Source organism: Giraffa tippelskirchi, chromosome 1 (genome assembly GCF_054371585.1).
Source record: "Giraffa tippelskirchi isolate mGirTip1 chromosome 1, T2T-mGirTip1v1.2.pri, whole genome shotgun sequence".
NCBI classification, from domain to species: Eukaryota; Metazoa; Chordata; class Mammalia; order Artiodactyla; family Giraffidae; genus Giraffa; species Giraffa tippelskirchi.
The window spans coordinates 182,133,858-182,155,508 of NC_137275.1; positions in this window are offsets into that span (position 1 = coordinate 182,133,858).

Consider the following 21,651-nt stretch of genomic DNA (forward strand, 5'->3'; position numbering starts at 1 on the left):
TTCAATGAAATGATGATGGGAGAATTGCTCTGTAAGATGGAAAGCACCAGATGCATATTTGTCTATACTAAGGTGGGCTAGAACTGATGCTTCTGCATCCACTGTCTAACTCTTGGCCAAAGGAGTGGGCAGAATGCAGCTGGGCAGAAACTTTGGGCAGGCAGTGTCCTGAATGCTTCTCAAATGACACTGATGGGAACACTTCCTTTATCTGTCCATAACCGACCTCATTCATCCATTTGAAAAAATTTCAGAATAAGCGTAAATAAATACATCATTACAATTTTCTTTACAATCTAGTCAAGAAACAATAAAGCTTTTTGTTTATCATATTAAAGTCTCACACACATAATTCAAAGGTCATCAAAGCTGTTTCCGCCAGAAATACATACCTATATAACATATATGTATTTATATGCATATATATATGTATATACACAGATGTGTTGTGCTTAGTCGCTCAGTCATGTCTGACTCTTAGGGACCCTATGGACTGTAGCCCGCCAGGCTCCTCTGTCCATGGGATTCTCCAGGCAAGAATACTGGAGTGAGTTGCCATTTCCTTCTCCAATACATACATAAATAAATACATATGCATACATACACAAATAAATAATTATAATATATGCAACTGTATATTATAATTCCTTATACTCAGTTCCTGCAGTATACCTCCATCTGGATGCCCACCAGTTCCTTAAACTCAAAGCCCAAAGTGGAGAATGAAAGTTAGTGGTTAAAACGATGTACTGTTTCTCACAACTCTGTGGCCTGTCTGGTCGGTCTGTCTGTCTGGCCTGTCAGAACTCTTCTTGCCTGGGATTATTGATGTGGCCACACTCAGCTGGCAGACCTGCAGCAGGCTGGGCTCAGCAGGTGCTGTTGACCGGAGGGCTCCGTTTCTCCCCACAGGGCTTTGGCCTTTCTGATGTGTCTCAAGACACAAGAAGAAGAAGCATGGCAAGAGTATGAAAATGGAAGCTGCACGACCTCTGAAAGCCTAGACTCTGAAGCCATACCGCGTCACTGCAGCTGCATTATACAGGTCAAAGGAAGTCATGGGGCCAGCCCAGATCCAAAATAGAGGAAACAGGCTCCAACTGATGAGAGAAGCAGCAACTCTCATTGCAAAAAGCAGGCAAGACTGGCACTGATGCAGTCATCTTCGGAAATAATTTGCCACATCTGATTCCAGCCATCTTCCTTCTTTCCTTCCTTCCTTCCTGTTCATTAAACTTATAATTACTAAGCACCTACTATGAGCCAAGCAGGTGCTTGGTCCTCTTCTAGGTACCAGGGACACACTTGTGAAGGAGACACACGAGAGCCCTGGAACTTAAATTCTAGTGGAACTAAGCAAATAGATGAAGGAGCTCGTCTTAGCTAAGAACAAAAAGTGAGGAGAATAAGGACTGAGGTGGGAGATGAGCAGGGCAGAGAGACTACCTTAGACTGGCCATCAAAGAAGCCCCTCAAAAGAGAGGACATTTGGCTAAAATTGGGGACAGAGGCCCACAAGTGCAAAAGCCATAAGGTGGGAGCAGATTTGGGCATGGCAGTAGCATAGTGAGCTGGGAGAGAATGGCAAAGCATTTTTTCTCTATTAGTCACAGACAAAACTGGGTATCAAACTTGCAAGCCAGTTTACAATGTCATTCTAAACTCACTTTCTCTCATCCCCAAATTCACTGGGGCCCAAGTACGAATGTTTCTTCTAAAACCTCTCAGGTCTACTACCACACTTTCTCTTTCTCACCAGGATCCAGAATTCACTCTTTTGTCTGCCTCTGCTCTCTTCCCACTTCAATCCGGTCTTCAAAAAGCTGCCTGAATGATCACTTGAAGACATAGCTCAGCTACAGCTGAAAAGCCCTCAGTGGCTCCCCGTTGCCATTGGATGAAGTCCAAACTTCTCTTCTCTTTGGAAGCCTACATAATCTGGCCCCTTGTTTACTTTTTGAGCCTATCTCTCCACTCTGTGTCTGGACTCTATTGTGCGAGGGCCCTTCCTTTCAGGTTGAAGTATTATTCCTCAAGTGAAATGAGAACTGAATCCATAATCTGCCATTAATCTTTCAGCATGCATTAGGAAAGCAGATGTTTCTAAAGCCAGCTCTTCTAGAGAGCAGAATATTGGACTAGAGAGGAATAAAAATGAAGAGGGAGGAGGGAAGAGATGGGCTCAGAGACAGAAGGAAGGATCAAGTCTAAACCTGAAGTGAGTAACTCTTGGGGACAAGTTAAGTACATGAAGAATGGGGGTAAAGGAAAAATCTAGAGCCATTGACAGAAAGTGGAGTGGTAATTCATGTATCATTCACAATTCACAGAAGGCCAGAGCTGGAAATGACTTTGGAAGTCATCAAGTCCCATCCTTTATCACACAGAGGAGGGTAACCATCCCAGAAAGGGGAAATGCATTGCACATGGTCCCAAAACTGGTCCATAGGAGATCCAGCCTGGCCCTCGGCCCTCAGACTCCTAGGCTGTGTTGCCTCATCTCTCTTTCCTTTAATCCATCCTCCCACCCTCTCCAGGGTGGAATGACCTCGTGGAGTCAGGCCCAGAAACAAGGAGGCTCATGTTGCTGTAGAATGTAATAAAAAGCCAAGCAGGGGAGGGTTTTCTCTGGCCATCAGTGTTGTACTCTCCCTGGCATACAATGGAAGCACCCAGGTCCAAAGTGTCTGGGTCAGAGACAGAGGCTCCTTATCTTCAGCTGTGCTGATGTGACACATTAAGAAGCTGACAGGAGAACAACCAAGTCCATTTATTTGACTGCCATGATAAGTGAACTGGATCAGCTGTGCAGTTGCGCCAAGGAACTGCCTGGAAAGATGTCACTAGGATGACCAAGAGAAAAAAAATCACCCTGGCAGCCAACGTAGTGGCCTCTTACAGCCAAAAATAGCTGTAGCATCATAATCTTTCTAAAGAGGTTTCACATCCATTAAATTAAATTCTCCACCCAACACGTCTGTGGGGTAGGTACTATTTTCACTATTTAAGGATGCGGAAATGAGAAGCAGAGGGCACACTCAAGGTCACATGAACTCATAAGTAGAAGAGTTGGAATTTGGGCACAGGTCTCATGATTGCAAATCCACATGACAAATATGATTGTGCCTTAAAAAGGAAGGAAATTCTGACACAGGTTACAACATGGATCAAACTTGAAGACATTATACTAAGGGAAATAAGCCAGACATAAAAGGACAAAAATATTGTATGATCAAACTTATACAAGTTACCTTGAGCAGTCAAATTCATAGACAGAAAGTAACGTGGTGGCTGCCAGGGGCTGGGAGGAGGAGAAGGGTAACAATTGTTTAAGGGGTACAGAGTTTCAGACGGGACTAGGAAGAATTCCCAGGGATGGACCATGGTTAAAAGAGTAAATTTTATGTTATGTATACTTTACCACAATAAAAAACAAAATTAAAAACTATTTTTAAAAAATCTACATAAATGCAGTAATACATGTTTTCTAATAATGCTATTTCTAAATCATAGTTTGTAGAATGCTGGAACTGAAAGGAGCCCTTAGTTTAGAGAAGAGGAGACTGAGGCCCAAAGAAGAACATTGATGAATGTGGGTCAGTCAGGAGGTGAGGAGCCTCCGAGCTCTCCCAGTGCTTTCTGGCCCTGGTCACCTCTGCCTGTTCCAAAACCTCCAAGGCTAGTGTCTCAGTCAGACACTTGGGCTGACATAACACAATACCACAGACTGAGGGGCTTAAACAACAAAAATGTCTTTCGTCACAGTTCTGGAGGCTGGAAGTCCAAGATCAACAAGCTGCCCAATTAAGTTCCTGGTAAGAACCCTCTTCCTGGCTTGCTGACGGCCGCCTTCTAGCTATATCCTCACATAGCAGAGAGAGAGCTCTTTCCTCCTGTTTCTAGAAGGCCACCAATCCTATCAGCTCAGAGCCCAATCCTATGACTTCATTTAACCTTAACTACCTGCAAAAGCCTTGCTAAATATGCAGTCACTCAGGGAGACAGGGGTTAAGGCTTCAACACGTAGATTTTTGAGGGACATGATTCAGACCACAGCAGCTAGACACCTTATACCAGGCACTTACCACGTGCCAGGCCTTGTGCTTTTCTGAGAGCCTCCTCTCGTCCACCTAGTCTCTTACTGATGGAGGGCCCTGGGCTCAATCCTATATCTCTTCTTTGCCTATATCCATTCCCTAAGGTGACTGAGGTCAGTTCCCCGGCCTTCTCACAGCTATATCTTCAATCCCAATCTCTCCTCTGAACTCAACGTTTCCTTACTTGAAGATGCTGAAGCATCTCAGATTTAATGTATCTAAAACTAAACTCTTCCTTGCTTCCCTGGTGGTGGCTCAGTGAAAGAATCTGCCTGCCAATGCAGAAGATGCAGGTTCGATCCCTGGGTCATAAGATCTCCTAGAGAAGGAAATGGCAACCTACTCCCAGTATTCTTGCCTGGGAAATCCCATGGATAGAGGAGCCTGGCTGGCTACAGTCCATGAAGTCCCAAAAAAAGAGTCAGACACAATTAGCAACTAAACAACAACAACAACAAACTCTTCCTTGCTGTCCCCCAAACTTATCCCTAGTTTAGTTTTCCCCATTTAAGTAACTTTATTCCACTTGCTTGAAGTCATCCTTTAATGTCTCTCTTTCCATTCTAGGAAACCCATTTGCAAATCCTGTGAGCTCTGCATTAAATGATTATTTTTTCAATTCTAATTCTGGGTATTTTTCTGAAGAAAATGGGAACATTAATTTAAAAAGATGTATACACCCCTATGTTCATTGGAGGTTTATTTACAATTGCAAAGATATGGAAGCAAACTAAGGGTCCACTGATAGATGAATGGATAAAGAACATAATCCTCAGGCATACAAAAGAATAAATCTTGCCATTTGCAACAACATGGATGGACCTTCATGGTATTATGCTAAATGAAATAAGGGAATCAGAGAAAGACAAATGTATAATTTCACTTATATGTGGAATCTAAAAAACCAACAAATGAACAAACAAAACAAGACAGAATCAGACTCATAGGTACAGAGCACAAACTGTGGCTACCGAAAGGAAGAGGATTAGGGGACAGGCTAAACAGGTGAAGGGGATTAAAAGGTACAAACATTCAGCTATAAAATAAATCACAGGGAACATAATGTGCTAATAGGAAATACAGCCAATCATATTGTCATAACTTTGTATGATGGCAATAAAGCTAGACTTATCATCGTGATTATTTCATAATATATAAAAATATTGCATCACTATGATGCACATCTGAAACTAATATAATATTGTATGTCAATTATAATTCAATAAGAAAAAATATAATATCTCACTTTCTCTCCTCCAATTCTCCCCATGCAAATTATCATCACTTCTTGGCCAGACTATTGTAACAGGCCTGTGTCATGGGTTCTATGATGCACTAATCAGGCCCCCCCTTTAGGACTGAGGTATTTGTTTCCCTGGCTGCCGGGGGTTCTGGCTGTTGAAGTCTCAGAGTTACATCCTTCTTTGGGAATGGCTCTCAGAAAGGAGCTGCTTTATCCAAGTTTGCTCTTCCCCCTAGATAACCACCTAGGGAAAGTCCTCATGTAATCCAGTAGTGAAAGCGAAAAGTGAAAGCATTGGTTGCTCAGTTGTGTCTGACTCTTTGTGACCCCATGGACTGTAGCCTGCCAGCTCCTCTGTCCATGGGATTCTTCAGGCAAGAATATTGGAGTGGCTTGCCATGCCCTACTCCAGGGGATCTTCCCGACCAGGTATTGAACCTGGATCTCCTGCACTGTAGGCAGATTCTTTACCTTCTGAGCCACCAGGGAAGCCAGATGTCTGTTCAAATGCTATCTCATTATGAAGGCCTTCTGACCACTTGAATTTAAAATATTATCCCCTTTATTCTCCAGCTCCATAACCCTGCTTTAATTTTTCTTCATAGCATGTATCAGGCTCTGACACATATTTATTTGTCTATTTATTTATTGTTCTAGAACTTAAGCTCCAAATAGCACGGGATATGTGTATATGTGTGTGGGTGTGGGTGTGTGTGCATGGGTGACTGCTTAGCCTTGGCCCTTAGAACAGAGTCTGGTGGCACATGGTAGACATTGTATCAGTTTCCTCTTGTGGCTGTCATAAGTTACCACAAACCTAGAGGCTTCAGTTCAGTTCAGTTCAGTTGCTCAGTCGTGTCTGACTCTTTGCGACCCCATGGACTGCAGCACGCCAGGCTTCCCTGTCCATCACCAACTCCTGGAGCTTGCTCAGACTCATGTCCATCGAGTCAGTGATGCCATCCAACCAACGCATCCTCTGTCATTCCCTTCTCCTTCTGTCTTCAATCTTCCCCAGTATCAGGGTCTTTTCCAATGAGTCACTTCTTTGTATCAGGTGGCCAATGTATTGGAACTTCAGCTTCAGCATCAGTCCTTCCAATGAATATTGGAGAGGCTTAAAGAACACAAATTTATTATTTAGAGCTCTGGTGGTCAGAAGTTTCAGATGGAACTCCCTGGGCTAAAATCAAGGTTTAGGCTGGGCTGCATTCCTTCTAGAGGATCTGGGGAAAATATATTTCCTGACTTGTTCAAGTTTCTAGAGGCATCCTTCATTTCTTGGTTTGCAGCCTGTTTCTCCATCTTCAAAATCAACAGCAAAGCATCTTCAAATCTATCTCTGATTCAGGACCCCTGCCACACATACACATCTCCTTCTTCCACTTTTGTGGGAGGACTTCTGTGATGACACTGGGTCTATCCCATTAATCAAGGATAATCCTTCTATTTTAAGGTCAGCTGACTAGCAACTTTAATTCTGTCTGCAAACCTTATTTCCTTTTTGCTACACAACCTAGCATATTCACAGGTTCTGGGAATGAAGACAAAGATGCCTCTGGGGGTGCCAATATTTGGCCAACCCAACACTCAATAAGTAAATGAATGGTTAATTACCTAATTTCACTCAGTGCTACTATTCTCCCTTTTTACAGATGAAGGAAATAAAGCCTGAAAGGTTAAGTCACTTGCCCAAGTTCACCTCTCTAATAAATAATAAGACAGAATTTCAAATATAGACAGGCTGACTTGAATCAGTCTCTGCCTCCATTTACTTCACTTTTCTGTAATTGTCAAGTCACAAATCTCTCTCCCCAACTACACTCAGAGCTGCTAGAAGGCAGAGACCATGGCTTTGCATATTTGCAACCCCAAAGCCCAGCTTAGGGCCTGGCAAACAGCAACAAGAGCAATAACAATAATAACAGTGGGAGTTTACTGAGCATTTGACATGTGCCAAGTGCTGTTATAAACATTTTATCTGCACCCCAAAATATTTATTGAGTGCCAATTGAATGGATAAAACCATCTTTTCTCACTAAATCTCATTTTTAGCCCTATCTAATACTCAAGCTCTATACTAAATGTGCAAATTAAGTCATATTGAATTGGAGAGGCTCTAAAATATCATCAAGAGTAGATTTATTTCTGTCTTCTGGTCTGAATCCAGAATCCCAACTCATCATCAATCAGTCTGTCTAATGAATGAACATGCACTGTGAATAGATTTATCCATTCTAGATTAAGACTTTGATTTGACAAACTAGAAAATAATGATTAAGATACACAGAGGTCCTTGCAGTTTCCTAAGCACATTCACATATATATTTAATTCTCAGAATGGTATTGTACAAAGAGGAAGAATGTATAATTACTCTCATTTCCTGACATGAAAGCCTCGACTAAGAAAACCTATATAGCTTGCCCAAGGTCATCCAAGTAGTGAGGACCACAGTCCAGATTTCCTCCTTCTAATTCCACATTTTTCTGCTGTATCGTGCTGCCAAATAGAACATCATATGCCTTTTAGCAAGAGAACTGCCCATGCAGACTGGCAAAGCTCAGCTTCCATGTGGATCTGTGGGGACTGTGCCAGCTCCTCGAATCTGCTTTACCCAGTCAGATTACCCAGCCCTCCCGATTACGAGGTTTACAATTTCTCAGTCTGCACAATGAAAGAGAGGCCCTATGAACTCAAATCACTACAAAAAAATCTACAAACAAAGGTGAGGAGGGAGAAAGGGAAAAAATGCTATTGGGATGGCTTTTTATTTGTCCTGAAAATATATGTATATATATTTTACTGAATATACATTCTGCATGAGATTCAGGGGAAGAATCTAGCAGGTGTAGGAAATTTCTATTCTGTTTTCTTTTTATCCACTTTTCTAAGCATCCTTTCTATTTCCAGCGAGCTTTTAAAAGAATGCAAGAGGACTCGGACTCTGGGATAAAGAGAGAAAGAAGAATCCTAGAGTTACAGAGCCTGGCTAACCCCTTTTCTGTGAAACTCTGTGGGTTCCTTTGTGCAGTAATGAAGAGATGGGAAGAAAAGAACTGTCCCCACATTATCCACCACTAGGCCAGCCAAAAGGACCTCTGACTCAAGGAGCAAAACATACCCACTACTGGCTCAATCCTCTCGCATCTTTACTGCCAGATGATACTCTCAGAGAACTCTGTCCTCACAGCAATTGTCCAGAACTTGGGGGTCAGAAGCTGCCATGGGAAAAGTATCTAATCCCACTTTCACACACTTGTGCTGTCATCAACCCAAATACGGAAGTCTATTTTGGCTGTATTTTCACTACACAAAGGCAACAGTGCAGAGAAAGGAGCCCACTTGCCACAACCAATGAAGAAATCTTCTAATTCATTTCTAAGTTATAATAGTCCTGAATTCATCTCACCAAACATCCTACAAGGTTTGGTGTTCCAAGTGACTGTGAAAGTTTCAAAGTTCAACTCACATTACATACTCTAACCAGAGAGAATTTTCTAAAGCACAGATTTCTTCCCTTCAAGTCTCTTTTCCAAATTGTCTCCAGATTGATTTTTCTAAAACATACACTCATTTATTTGACAAGCATATATACAGTTGCTATTAGGTTGCGTGATAGCAACTTATCTAGGTATGGTGAGTGATCAAGGCAGGAAAGTACCTGTGTTTGTCAAGAGAAAGAAGACAACATTAATCAAGTAAACAAATAAACAAGATTAATCAGATAACTTGTTGTTGTTCAGTCACTAAGTCATGTCCGACTCTTTGTGATCCCATGGACTGCAGCACACCAGGCTCGCCTTCCTTGACTATCTCCCGGAGTTTGCTCAAATTCATGTCTTGAGTCAGTCATGCTATCTAAACATGTCATCCTCTGCTGTCCCCTTCTCCTTTTGCTTTCAACCCTTCCCAGCATCACAGTCTTTTCCAGTGAGTTGGCTCTTCACATCAGATGGCCAAAGTATTGGAGCTTCAACTTCAGTATCAGTCCTTCCAATGAATATTCAGGGTTGACTTCTTTTAGGATTGACTGGTTTGATTTTGTGTTGTCCAAGGGACTCTCAAGAGTCTTCTCCAGCATCCACAATTTGAAGGCACCAATTCTTCAGTGCTCAGCCTTCTTTATGGTCCAACTCTCACATCCATACATGACTCCTGGAAAAACCATAGCTTTGACCATATGGACCTTTGTTGGCAAAGTGAGGTCTCTGCTTTTCATAGCTTTTCTTCCGAGGAGGAAGCATCTTTTAATTTCATGGTTGTAGTCACTGTCTGCAGTGGTAACTTAGTAGTAGTAGAAAGAAATCAAAATGGGTCTTGGGATAGAAAGTGATATGGGTGAATGGATACTTTGGTAGTAAGTCATATCTGAATCAAGGCCTTAGAAACAAGAAGGAAATTATGCCAAGATCTAAGAGAACAGCATTCCAGACAAAGGAAGGAGGAAATGCAGAAGGTAGAAATGAGCATGGTTGTTTGCAGAACACAAAGAAGACCCAGGAGGCTGGAAGATTCAAGGGAAGGGTAAGTAGGGGGGAGTTGAGGCAAGACAAGTGAGGCTGGTACAGTAGGGGTAGAAAAGAAAATACAGAAATAGGCTCAGGACACAGCTTGGATGTAGACTTCATAGAACTTTCAGATTGACTTGGCACAGGGCACAGGAAAAAATAATCAACAATGATTTTGGGTTTTTCGCTTGAGTGAATGGCGGTGACATTTTGAGTAGGGGCAAGAAGGAACAAAGCTGGGAGAAAAACAAGTGTTTTTCTTTGAACATGTTACACGTAAAATAACCACTAGACATTCAAGTGAAAATGTCAAGCCAATAGCTGGATACAAAATCCATAGGTAAATAGTCTAGGCTAAACATAAATGTAAGTGTCATTGACAAATATACCTATTACTTGTACCTGTGATATTCCTGTGGAGAAAGGACAAAAAGAGAGGAGAGCAGAGCCCTAGGGCATTCCAATATCCAGAGGTTCAGCAGTGGAGGATGGACTAGCAAGGGATAGTAAGAGAGGATGGCCAGTGAGGTGGGAAGAAAACAAGGAGTGTTATAAAAAGCTAGGAGAAGAAAGTGGTGGAGAAGGAGGGAGCAGTTAACTGTGTCAAGGGTTGCTGAGCAGTTAACTGTGTCAAGGGTTGCTGAGCAGTAAACTATGTCAAGGGTTGCTAAGCAGTTTAGTTGGAAAAAAGAAAAGGAGGAGAAGTGACCAGTGGGTTTAGCAAAATGGAAATCCCTGGTGATCTTGAGAGGAGGTTTCAGGGTGATGACTCACTCACTCCGGCCTGGCTCCACACTCACAGCACAGACTGGGGCTGGCAGATGCCTTCCAGGTTAGTGAGCACATGCTACAGGGTCCTAGAAGAAAGAACCCACGGCAGTACCTCCTTGAGGGGATGGCTGTGTGCCCAAGGGATGTTTGAGCTCTTGCTTCAAGGTGCAGATGAATTTGCAGAGTGAGGAAAGCATGGGGATGGGGGACAGATGGAAGATGGTGAAGGACAACATAGGTAGAGGGGAGACAAGCTCTGTGAAGGCACAATATAAAAGGACTTGGTGTGTCTTGGGATGGTGTGGAGGGTGAACGGTGGCCCCTAAACAGTGTGTCCATGTCCTAACCATTGAGACCTGTGAATGGGACCTCATTTGGAAAAGGGGTTTTCACTGATGGGATTAAGTTAAGGATCGATCTTGAGATGAGTTCACCCTGGATTATCCTGGATTGTTATGACAAAGATTCTTCTGAGAGAAAGACAGAAGATTTGAGACAGGACAGAGGGGAAAGACACACTAAGGAGAGGCCACATGAGGATGGAGGCAAAAATGGGAGGGTGCAGCTACCACAGGGCCATGGAACCCAAAGAGGAGGGAAGAACTCTCCTAGAGCCTTCAGAGGAAGCATGGGCCCACCAACCTTGGCTTCAGACTCCTAGCTTCTCAAAGTATGAGAGAGACTATTTCTGTTGTTTTAAGCCACCAAGTTTGTGATCCTTCGTCTCAGCAGCCCTAGGAGCCTAATACAGATGGACTGAAGTTTATTGTGGCTGTTCAGGATGATTTGCTGGGTGCCCCAGAGATCCCTTTTCTATCATATGTGGATCTGGGCCATGTTCTCCTTGCTGGGTAGCAGAGAAAGCAGCCACTTACAGGTAGCCTGGCTTCTTTACAGGGAGAGCCAGGCTTGTTAGTCAAAAGCAGACATAATAGTCACCTAAGCTTCTCAAAGAAGCAAGGCCAAAACACACTAATGGGAGGGAAAAATTCTTTCCTCTCTAGGACTTCAAATGGGGTGGACTCATTCTAAAAACAGACCAAAACTCCACTGCTGCCTGGGTGAAGTGTATCTGCCTGGTAGGTAACCACACACAGAAATCAGACACTGCTCGCAGCAGAGATCATTTCTGAACTGGACCTGTGGACCCGTCGTCACCTAGAGGACCAGAGCCACCCTCACCTCTCCCTGGGGGACCCACAGAAACCTGAAGTGTCACTAAAGCTTGTGAGCTCAGAGAGAGGTAGCATGGCTCCTAGGCAGAAGTGAGCAGTGAGGACACCACACTGCAGAAGAAAGCATGTGGGGAAGGGACTCCATAGAGATAGGGACCCATTGGCGGAAGGGAGACATGGTCCAGGAGCCCCTCTTTGCGGCATAAAAGAACAAGGAACCAGTGTCTGGATTCTGTGCCTTGATACCGTATGCCCCTTCTTAGATCTAGGAAAGACCCTCTCAGAAGGACACCATTGTCCATTGTCCAGATGATGGGACTGGTGGAGGCTTGGTGGGGTAGGCTGGGAAGGGGAACCCTGGGAAGGGACCAGCCTTAGGTACCTCTGTTCTCTGGGACTGGAGGGGCGCTGGGCCTTATACCTCCTCTCTCCAAGTCCCAGCCTGAACTCCTATGTGAGAGAAGTCATTGTGGGCGATGACAGCAGCAAAGAAACCCCACTCCAGCTAAGCTGGGAGTAAAACCAAGGTACTGAGGTTTTCCAGCCATGATTAGATTTGCTTTTTATAGAGATCACTCTAAGAGCAGTGTGGAAAATGGAGTGCATGGGAAGAAACTGGTAACAGAAAGATCACGTTCCAGAATGTTTAAATAACAGTCCAAGAGCGAGATGAAGACGACCAGATGAAGGCAGTGGCAGTGTGGGCAGAAGCACTCACTCAAGAGGGGGTTCTAACTTGGGAGACTGAGCTGGGAGATGTTCTGTTAACCGAGACCTAGACAGAAGGCAAGTGGCAGGATTCTCCAGCTCACCCCTACCCCCAGAACACTGGGGTGTGGAACACCAGGGCTCTTCAGGGGTCAAGAGATATCCTGGGCATTTCTGTGTTTGAGGCTTTTGTTGCTTTAAATAAAAAGAAAGAAATGCAAAAACACAGCCAAATAAACTGGTACCTCTGAAATATTTGCCTTTTAAAAAAATTATGGCTTTTAAACCATGTGCACAATGCAATGTATGTTTGTTTACTCTTCCAAGGCAATCATAGGAATGATCAATTTATTTATTGCACCACAAGGGCTCTGGTCTCACAAAGAGATGCAATTTTCTGTTTTATGAAGAGAGTCTTCTCCCAGGCTTGGCAGTGCCTCACTAAGACAGCGTGTATAACCCCGATCAGGGATGAGGTTAAAAATAGACATAGAGGGCTCCACATGATTGTGAGACCTAGGCATACAGTCCTCTGGGTAGACATCCTGAGGGCTGGATGTGAATATCATATCCTGAAAAACCACCCAAAGAAATAATTAATTCAAAGGTATTGGCTGGAAAGAGCTATAAGCCAGAGAGACGAGGCTAAGAGTAAAAGCAAGAAGCAAACGGGGCAGAGCCCAAAAGCACCCACAGCCCCACCAGCTGGCAGCCACGTGGGTGATGATATGCTCTGAGATGTTAAGGAGACAGCCTGGAGCTGAATCACTTAGTCGCTCCAGCCAGTGATGCAAGAATAAAAGCATATTTCATGGGAACCCAGAGCTTCTGATCAGGTGGGAATCTATCTTCTTCCCATAGCACTCTTTTGAGCCTTAAGACCACTAGAGTGGCCTTTCTTGATTAGGATTCTGACCTATATTTTCTTATCCTATTACTCTTCTGTCTCTAACTCCAGGTACATGTACTATGGGGCAGTAGAGAACAGTGAGAAAAGCACTAGGTCACCCATCTCTAGCTTCAAATGTTGCGTACAACCATGCATTATTCTGAACCTCGGCTTCTCTACCTAAAGAATGGGGGTAACGGTAGTAGCCTCATAGGATTTGCTGTGAAGATTAATGGTTGTGAAGGTGCCCTGTGATCTCAAAGTATCACAGGCACTAGCCCAGAATGAGTTCATCCTTATTGTAATTGGTGTGGGGAATCCCCCCAGCCCAGAACAGGGAGTCAGGGGTTGTAGCCACAGCATCATGACATATAACCTAAAGTTCCATGCAGCCACAGCCCCCTGCCTGTGACTCAGTGCCATGAGACACCTTTCACCCCAACTTCTCTTTCTCTGCTGCCTGTAACTACCTGTCTCACTCCAACTGGCTCTTGCATGGCCCAATTTGAACCTATTCTTTTCATATATAGGGGGCCTTGAGCACTGTCCTGAGCTCAGGTCCCCTTTCATCACCATGCCTGACCTACGAGCGCCCTCGCCTGAACACTGACAGCAAACATATCTGGTCTCTGTTGGTGGACAGAGCAGAATGAGGAGGGGAAACATGATCACACTGACCCTCCACCAATGATGCCCCATGGACAAGCTTTCGTGTTTCATCCTAGTGGTTCCTCAGAGCCCAGTTAACATACAAAATCCTCCAGAAAGCTCCTTTTGGTTCTAGATGTCCTGAATTCTGAGTTCCATGGCCTTCTCTAATGGTCCTGAGAACTCTGAGCCTTACATGATAGTGATGTGAATTTATAGGTCTTTGCTCTGCATATCACATGCTCCTTGACTTACCTATGATTTATGCGCTGGACATATGTGGATGCTCAGTAATGTTTATTGAGATTACAACAAATCCCCTCATTAAGGTTATCTATTTGCCAAAGGTATCTTTTCCCTGCCACAATCTCAGTGCTTTATAGCAGAAGTCAGGACACCAAGGCCCACCACCTGCTTTTGTAAATAAAGTTTTATTGGGACACAGCCACATCTGCTTGTTTATTCAGAGTCTATCTCCGTTTTCATTCTATAGAGGCAGAGCTAAGAATCATCACAGACACCTCACAGACTCCAAAGCCTAAAACATTTGCTATCTGCCCCTTTACAAAGTTTTGGTTACCCCTGTTTTACAGCAAGGGAGTCCAAATTTTCTCATCTGAAATGCAGAGGTTATGATAAGAAGAAGAACAACAACTAATATCACAGAACTGTTGTGAGGATCAGAAGCAGATGTAAAATTGTTCTGTACATCTGTAAAATTACATCAGCGGATGTAAAATTGTTTTATAAATGGCAGCTACCTGCCCACAACACGGGGTCAAGATTAGGCTAGAAATCTCAAGCGACAAGTGTGATAATGTGACAAGTGTGAAGATTCACTTGAGGGATGGCCTGTCCCATCTAAGTTGACACCTGGTAAACATACAGTGCCGCACAAATACGGAAGTCAAATATCTGCCCACAGGAATCCAATTCCCCCGCCCTCCAGGGCAGACTCTCCGGATATGACATTAATTCAGATAGGGCTATGGCTGCGGGAGAGAATGAAATAGGCCCCTGAATGTTCCTGTTCCTCATTTATGATAAACATTCTGAGGAGTAAGGAAGTCCTTTAATTAATGCCATGGGCAGATTTGCATAACTGCTGCTTGTGGTAGATAAGAATGATTTTTTACTTGATTTGACAGAGCTAAGAGCAAACTCCAAAATATTTTCAATTAGCCTCCTAGCTAGTTATCAACATGGATCTCACACTTCCTAAGGTGGGCCTCCAGGTCTTGCAGAACTGGCATGTTTTAAGACCCAGGGGAAGTGTAGGTAATGGGGGAGGCTGGTGGGGACAGAGCCCTGAGTTTATAAGAAAGAAGGAGACAATTCATTGTGACTGAGTTGGAAGAGGTGTTCGTCACAAGGGCAGGGCTGTGCTGGGATTTGAAGGCCAAGCGGCTCCTGGCTACAGGCTGCCTATGGGCGGGGATGGTAGGATGGGGGGTGCTGTCCTAATAGTGGGTGGGAAGCACAACTGCTGTCCTCAAGCTAAGCTGTTTCATTCATGTTAATGAGATATGAAAGGGGGAGTCATGTGGGGATAAGCTTGACTCATACCCACTTGGCTATCCTCCCCCACTCCACGCTGCATTAGCACTTGACATTCCATTGGACACCCTCATTACCCTCATCACACTGAACCTGGGAAGGAGACAGAGACCTTTACAATCTGATTGTGCAGAGGGGGAAACTGAGGTCCATGAGGTACACACATGGAGGAAGCTGGCTCCCCACCCTGCAGTCTTCTCCACCACACTGCCTGCTGTAATAATGGCCTCATGGCTCTCCAACCCTGGACTACAAAACTCTGGGCTGGTCCTTCTGATCCCAGTGCCAGCAGTGAGGGTGGATGTCTGCTAAAGACAAGACAGACTTCCTGTCTGAGATCCCCCCGAGACGGTGCCCCCAAATCCTGCTCCATGTGTCACTGACACACGCATCCTGGCAGGTAAGCCCCTGTTGGCTCAGATGGTAAAGAATCTGCCAGCAAGACAGGAGACCTATGTTCAATTCCTGGGTCGGGAAGATCCCCTGGAGAGGGGAATGGCTACCCACTCCAGTATTCTTGCCTGGAAAATCTCATGGGCAGAGAAGTGTAGCGGGTTACAGTCATGGGGTTACAAAGAGTTGGACATGACTGAGGGACTAACACTTGGACTTGAATCCTGCCAGGCCTGGGGCTGGACAGCAACAGGGAGCAGCAGGGCACAAACATCAGGAGGTGCTCACTCTTGGGGTCATCAATTACCTATGAGGATTTAAATGAAATTAAGTGCTTAGAAACAGATAACTAAATTACTGGCACACAGAAAGTGCTATAAAACCATTCACTGTTGTCATTAGTAGTAGTAGCCCTAGTAGGAGTAGTATTGAGAGAATCTCTGTTTCTTCTGTTAACTAGAGATGAAATTAATTTTCGTCAGTGAATAGACTGTGACTGTTGTAAAGCTACACAAATTCAAGCCATTGTTCCCAAAGGTCTGACACTACTTTGCGGGTTCAACTGTCCCTGAATGACTGACACTTAGCTTTGTCCTATTCATGGCCACAAGCAAATCCTGACCCTGCCCTGCCCATCTTACAAGCCAGGAAATTTGGACTCCATGTTGGAGCTAACTGAAGATTTCAAGCTGGAAGTGATACTACAAATCTATGCTTGATGAAGACCTCTCTGGTGGTGTGATTAAGCCAGAGAAGCCCAGACTTGAGGCAGGGGCCCAGCTAGAGACAAGTGAACAGTTCTGGCAAGAGACAATGAGGTCTGAACTAGGGCAGTGATAGTGGAGCCAAGAAAGGACCAAGCAAGAGAATGTAGATGAGGAAGTAAAATCTGTTCATCACTCCTGGAAAAACAACTGTGAATCAGTGATACCATCTTTATCCCCCAAAGCAAACAGATCCTTCATTAGTGCTAGCAATTGGGAGCTGTGTGAGGTTTGGTACCCACTAGCTGCTAAACATGCATATAAAAGGAAGCACACCATATGCTGTGATGAGTTTATGCCAATTGGCCCCACTCAGATATATACTGCTTTAATTTTAACACTTTATTTGAACAAAAGTCTACTTCTAATGAAGCTTAGGATTCCCAGAGTTGCTTGCCACTAGCCAATTAGACTTGATTTCTTTCCTCAGTGATGAAATGTCTCTTTCAATAAGTATGGCCAGGATTCAGATGTCAACTCAACAGAACAGGAAACTTCATGGACAGATGGAATGAGCTGTCTCTGAAGGTAATGAGTTCTCTGTCACTGGAAGCATTCAAGAAAGAGCTGGATGACCACTTGATGGAGTTGTTGCAGAGAAGATTCAAACATCAGAAGGTAAGTGGGATGGGGATATTAGACTTGATGACCTTTAAGGTCTTTAAGAACCATGAAATTCTAAGAGGTTGAATCACAAATGTAGTATTTGACTGATCAGGGGAACCCCATAATCACAGTAGAGTCAGAATGAGGATCTAAGATTTTTCAAGTAAATCCAGAAGTTATAAAGGCCTTAAAGAAGAAATCTGGACAACCCATGGGCCAAGATAGCCCTAGGGCATGTGAATGGAAAGGTTATCCTAAAGAGTCTGGCTCTTTGACAATCTAGAGGTGTGGGATGGGGTGGGAGGTGGGAGGGAAGTTTGAGATGGAGGGGATATATGTATACCTATGGCTGATTTATGTTGATGTACGGCAGAAACCAGCACAACATTGTAAAGCAACTATCCTTCAATTTAAAATAAATAAAAACAGTCTGGTACAAATGAGAAACTTCTTTTAGGAATAAGAACTAGGAAAACACTTTGATTTTCCTTTTTATATAACTAACGATGTGTCTCTTTTCACTTTGACCCTTACAAACATAATTTGCACATGAAAATAGCAACCATGCTTGTTTATCATCAGTGGTCTCTCCTATCCTACCTTACACCATTCTGGCCTCTTATTTTAACGTATACTTTTCCTAGACCTAATACTGTTTCTAATCCATAGTTTGCCTTCTATTGCTTCCTATAAACTACCTCAACTGCTCTGAGAAACAAGAAAGGAAATAAATAAGAAAATAAATAATAAGCCACCACCTGGGATGCCTGGCATGCCATTGATAAATTGTAAGGAAACAGCAGGGGGAGCATTACTCTGGGAGCCACCTGAGTCATCAGCATTCCTCTGCTGTGGTGGGAGTGTAGGGAAGATGCTTCCTGAACTCAGCCTCCCTTTCTGTAAAATGGACTGAAGCACTGGGTGGGATTAGGCTTTGGCTCCCAAGACCTCCTTCTAGTTCCTGCTCAGTTTCCCAGGTACATCTCCAAATGCTCTCCCTCTACCAAGTCAGGCTTCCCCTAGACTTTGAGGTTCCCTGCCCATAGACAGCATCCTAGCCTTTTTATTTATTTTTCAAAACAGCACATGTATATAGTATTCATTACATTTCTTGCACTATTTTGAATGCTTTCATGTAGTGATTAATTTAAATTTGATAATGATTTTGTGACAGAAGTACTCTTTATGCCCATTATAAACAACACTGAGCCCTTTGCAGATGAAAAAATCACTAGTAACTGATAGAACCAGATTTAAAACCCAGTCAACTAAGCTCTGAATTCATGCTCTTAACTACATGTTCCTTCAAATCCAATCACATTTTGGCTCAATTCCCCATCCTTATGGTAAACCCTAATTTGGATTATCAGCTCTCCTGGATTACTGCCTTCCTGCCACCCAATTAAGCAAGGACTTTTCTGAGTACTGACTCTGGGTCAAGCTCTGTGCTGTACTGGGGACAGAAGTCAAACATACATCTCACTCAGCAGAATCCAAAAAGAAATTAAATAAATGCTATGTGGAAGTTGCAGCAATGGGCTATGTCAATGGGACTTCCATTAGTGGAGATGGTGATGGAAGAGGATGGAGAAGAGCATTGCAGGGGGAGGAAAAATCATGAACAAGGCTGTTCTGGACATGAAAGTTAAAGGTATGTGTCCCACGGTCTGGCTCTTGGCTTTCTCTGTAGTCCGGTCTTAGTTCACTCTTCCCATTTAACTGTTATTAACACATATTTATTGAGGTGAGTCAAGCGATGTTCTAGGTCCTGAGGACACAGGAATCAAGAAGACAGCTTCATTCATGACCCTTACAAGGTAATGGAGGGATACAATTCATTAACAAATACAAATGATATGCCAAGTGGTGGTAAGGGTGATGAAGAATTATATGCAGAGTAATGGGACTGAGAGTAGTGGGGGTTCACTCTTATAGAAAGAGTCATCAGAGAAGGCCTCTTTGATAATATTCAGCACAAATTCACATAGAATGAAGGAATGAGCTATGAAGACATCTCGTATGAGGCTGTCATAGGTAGAAGGGAGAAAAAATGCAGGTGTCCAGAAAATGAACTATGTTTGTCATTTTTGAACAGCAAAATGAGGCTGATGGGAGAGGGGGAGAGGAAGTGGGAGGAAATGAGATCTGAGCTCCAGTGGGACCCTGGACAATGTGGGGTCTTGTGCATTAGAATAAGGACTTGGGATTTTGCTGTCCATACAAAAGGAGGCACTGCAGGCTGTTGTGGGTGGAGCCATGACAGCCACATGAACCTTTCTAAACCTCCTTGCAAAGCCAAGTTCTGTCCTACCTCAGGGCCTTTACCTAGGCTGTGCCTTCTCCCAGGAATGTCCTCCTCAGTCTCTCCACTGAGCCATTTCCTATTCCCTTAAATGCAGTCTCTCAGACAAGCTGGTCTTGACCCTCCCAAATAGATTAGATCCCCCTGCTGAACAATTTCACCATCCTATACTTCCCTTTTGTGGTACTTATCAAAACTACATTACATAATACAAACCATTATATAATATAACTTTCGTTTATTACTGTTTCTACCACTAGACAGTCAGCTCCATGAAGCAAAACTGTGTATCTTTCCTCTTTACCTCTGTTTCTTCAATTCCCAGCACAGAGTCTGATTCTTAAGAAGTACTCAATAAATATTTGCTTAATGAATGCAAGAATAAATGAAATGAAAGATAAGGATGAGAAGGTAGGTTGGAGCCTCTAATTCTGGGCTGGGGAGAAGTTTTGGCCCATAAACAATAAAAAAGGTCACATGGCAAGCATATGAGGGGTGTGATTCAAGGTACAAATAGGCCAAGCTCCTGATGGCTACGAGCAGGAGAGATGGGAAGGTATTCAGACTAGAGGTGAAAAGAATATAAAGCAATTTTTAAAACTGCTTGGTGGACTCCCTGCCCTGTGTACAACTCTCATATCAAGAGAAAATATACATGTTATAGATGCTTTCGTGAATCTGAGGATTCACAAAGGCTTGAAGGTATATCCCAAGGGATTCCTCTGTGGATGGTGATAATAATCAGCTAGTAGTATGACCAAACAACAACAAAAACAAGTGATAAATTTTACTATATGGGAACCAAGAGAACTAGGTTCATTCATTCATTCATTGTTCATGCAATAAATATTGATTATTGATCACAAACTGGGGCTAAGCCTTGGAGAGGCACTGGGTTTAGGCTTTGCTTGTTGCCTACTAAGTATATAGACTTGGACTAGTCACTTAACCTCTCCATATAAGAAGGAAAAGAGCTCTCATTTATAAGGGAGTGGTCTTCCCTATTAAAGATAAGTAAAAAGCCTTCCAGTACTTGAGCTGTGTCTCCACATGGGAGGAGATGATATAATAAAAGCCCTAATTTTGTCCCTTGAGTTTCCTTTCCCTCTTCGAGTTCTCACTTTGATTCTAGCTAACACACTCAGAAAGTCTAGGAGGTTGTCATCATTTGCTTTGTGGCATAGCAAAATCTCTACTTATTCCTCAAGGCCCACATCAAATGTCAGAGCTCTTGACACCTTGCCTGGCTCCCTGCTCCATGAATCCCTCCCATCCTGCCCAGTGCCCAGTGCCCAGTGCCCAGTGCCCAGTGCCACAGTGCACTGGGTGTTGTACAGCTGACCACTCCTTGTGACTTACAGTTGGGCTCATCTGAGAACTGTGCCTTCTCCCCTATTTCCCCAGCCTTTGGCTGAGTGTCTGGCCCAGAGCAACATTCTCTGCAGCTAAATGGGTAAAAAGTTACTACTAGGCCAGCAGAATAGCTGTACCATGCTGGGGTAAGAAGAAGTTCAGACAGACTTACTACAACCAGAAAGAAGAGACTTGTTAACTAAATCGGGCAAGAATATAATTTAGCCTCTCTGGATACGGAGGAAAAGATGACGGCAGCTTATTAAGCCATCTATGTGGATATGCCCAGGTCTCCAGGTGGGAATTTCAGCCCAAGGTGACACATCCTTGATGCCTTTCAGGCCTTGGGCACCTCTGACTTAGGCTTGTTAATACCTTTTCTAAAGTTAATAATTAAGGGACAAATACAAGACATAAATTAAGTCAAGCAGAGTAGTCTCATGTATATCAAAGCTATGTATCTCACTACACTTTCACTTTGTCTAAAGAACAAATTTTTGTTTGTTGAATACTACTTTGTGCAGGCATTGTGCTAAGTGTTTTACGTATATTATATAAAACCAATGTAGTGCAATGGAGGAAGTTGTTTTGTTTTTTAAATTTTATTAAAGTATAGTTGATTTATGATGTTTTATT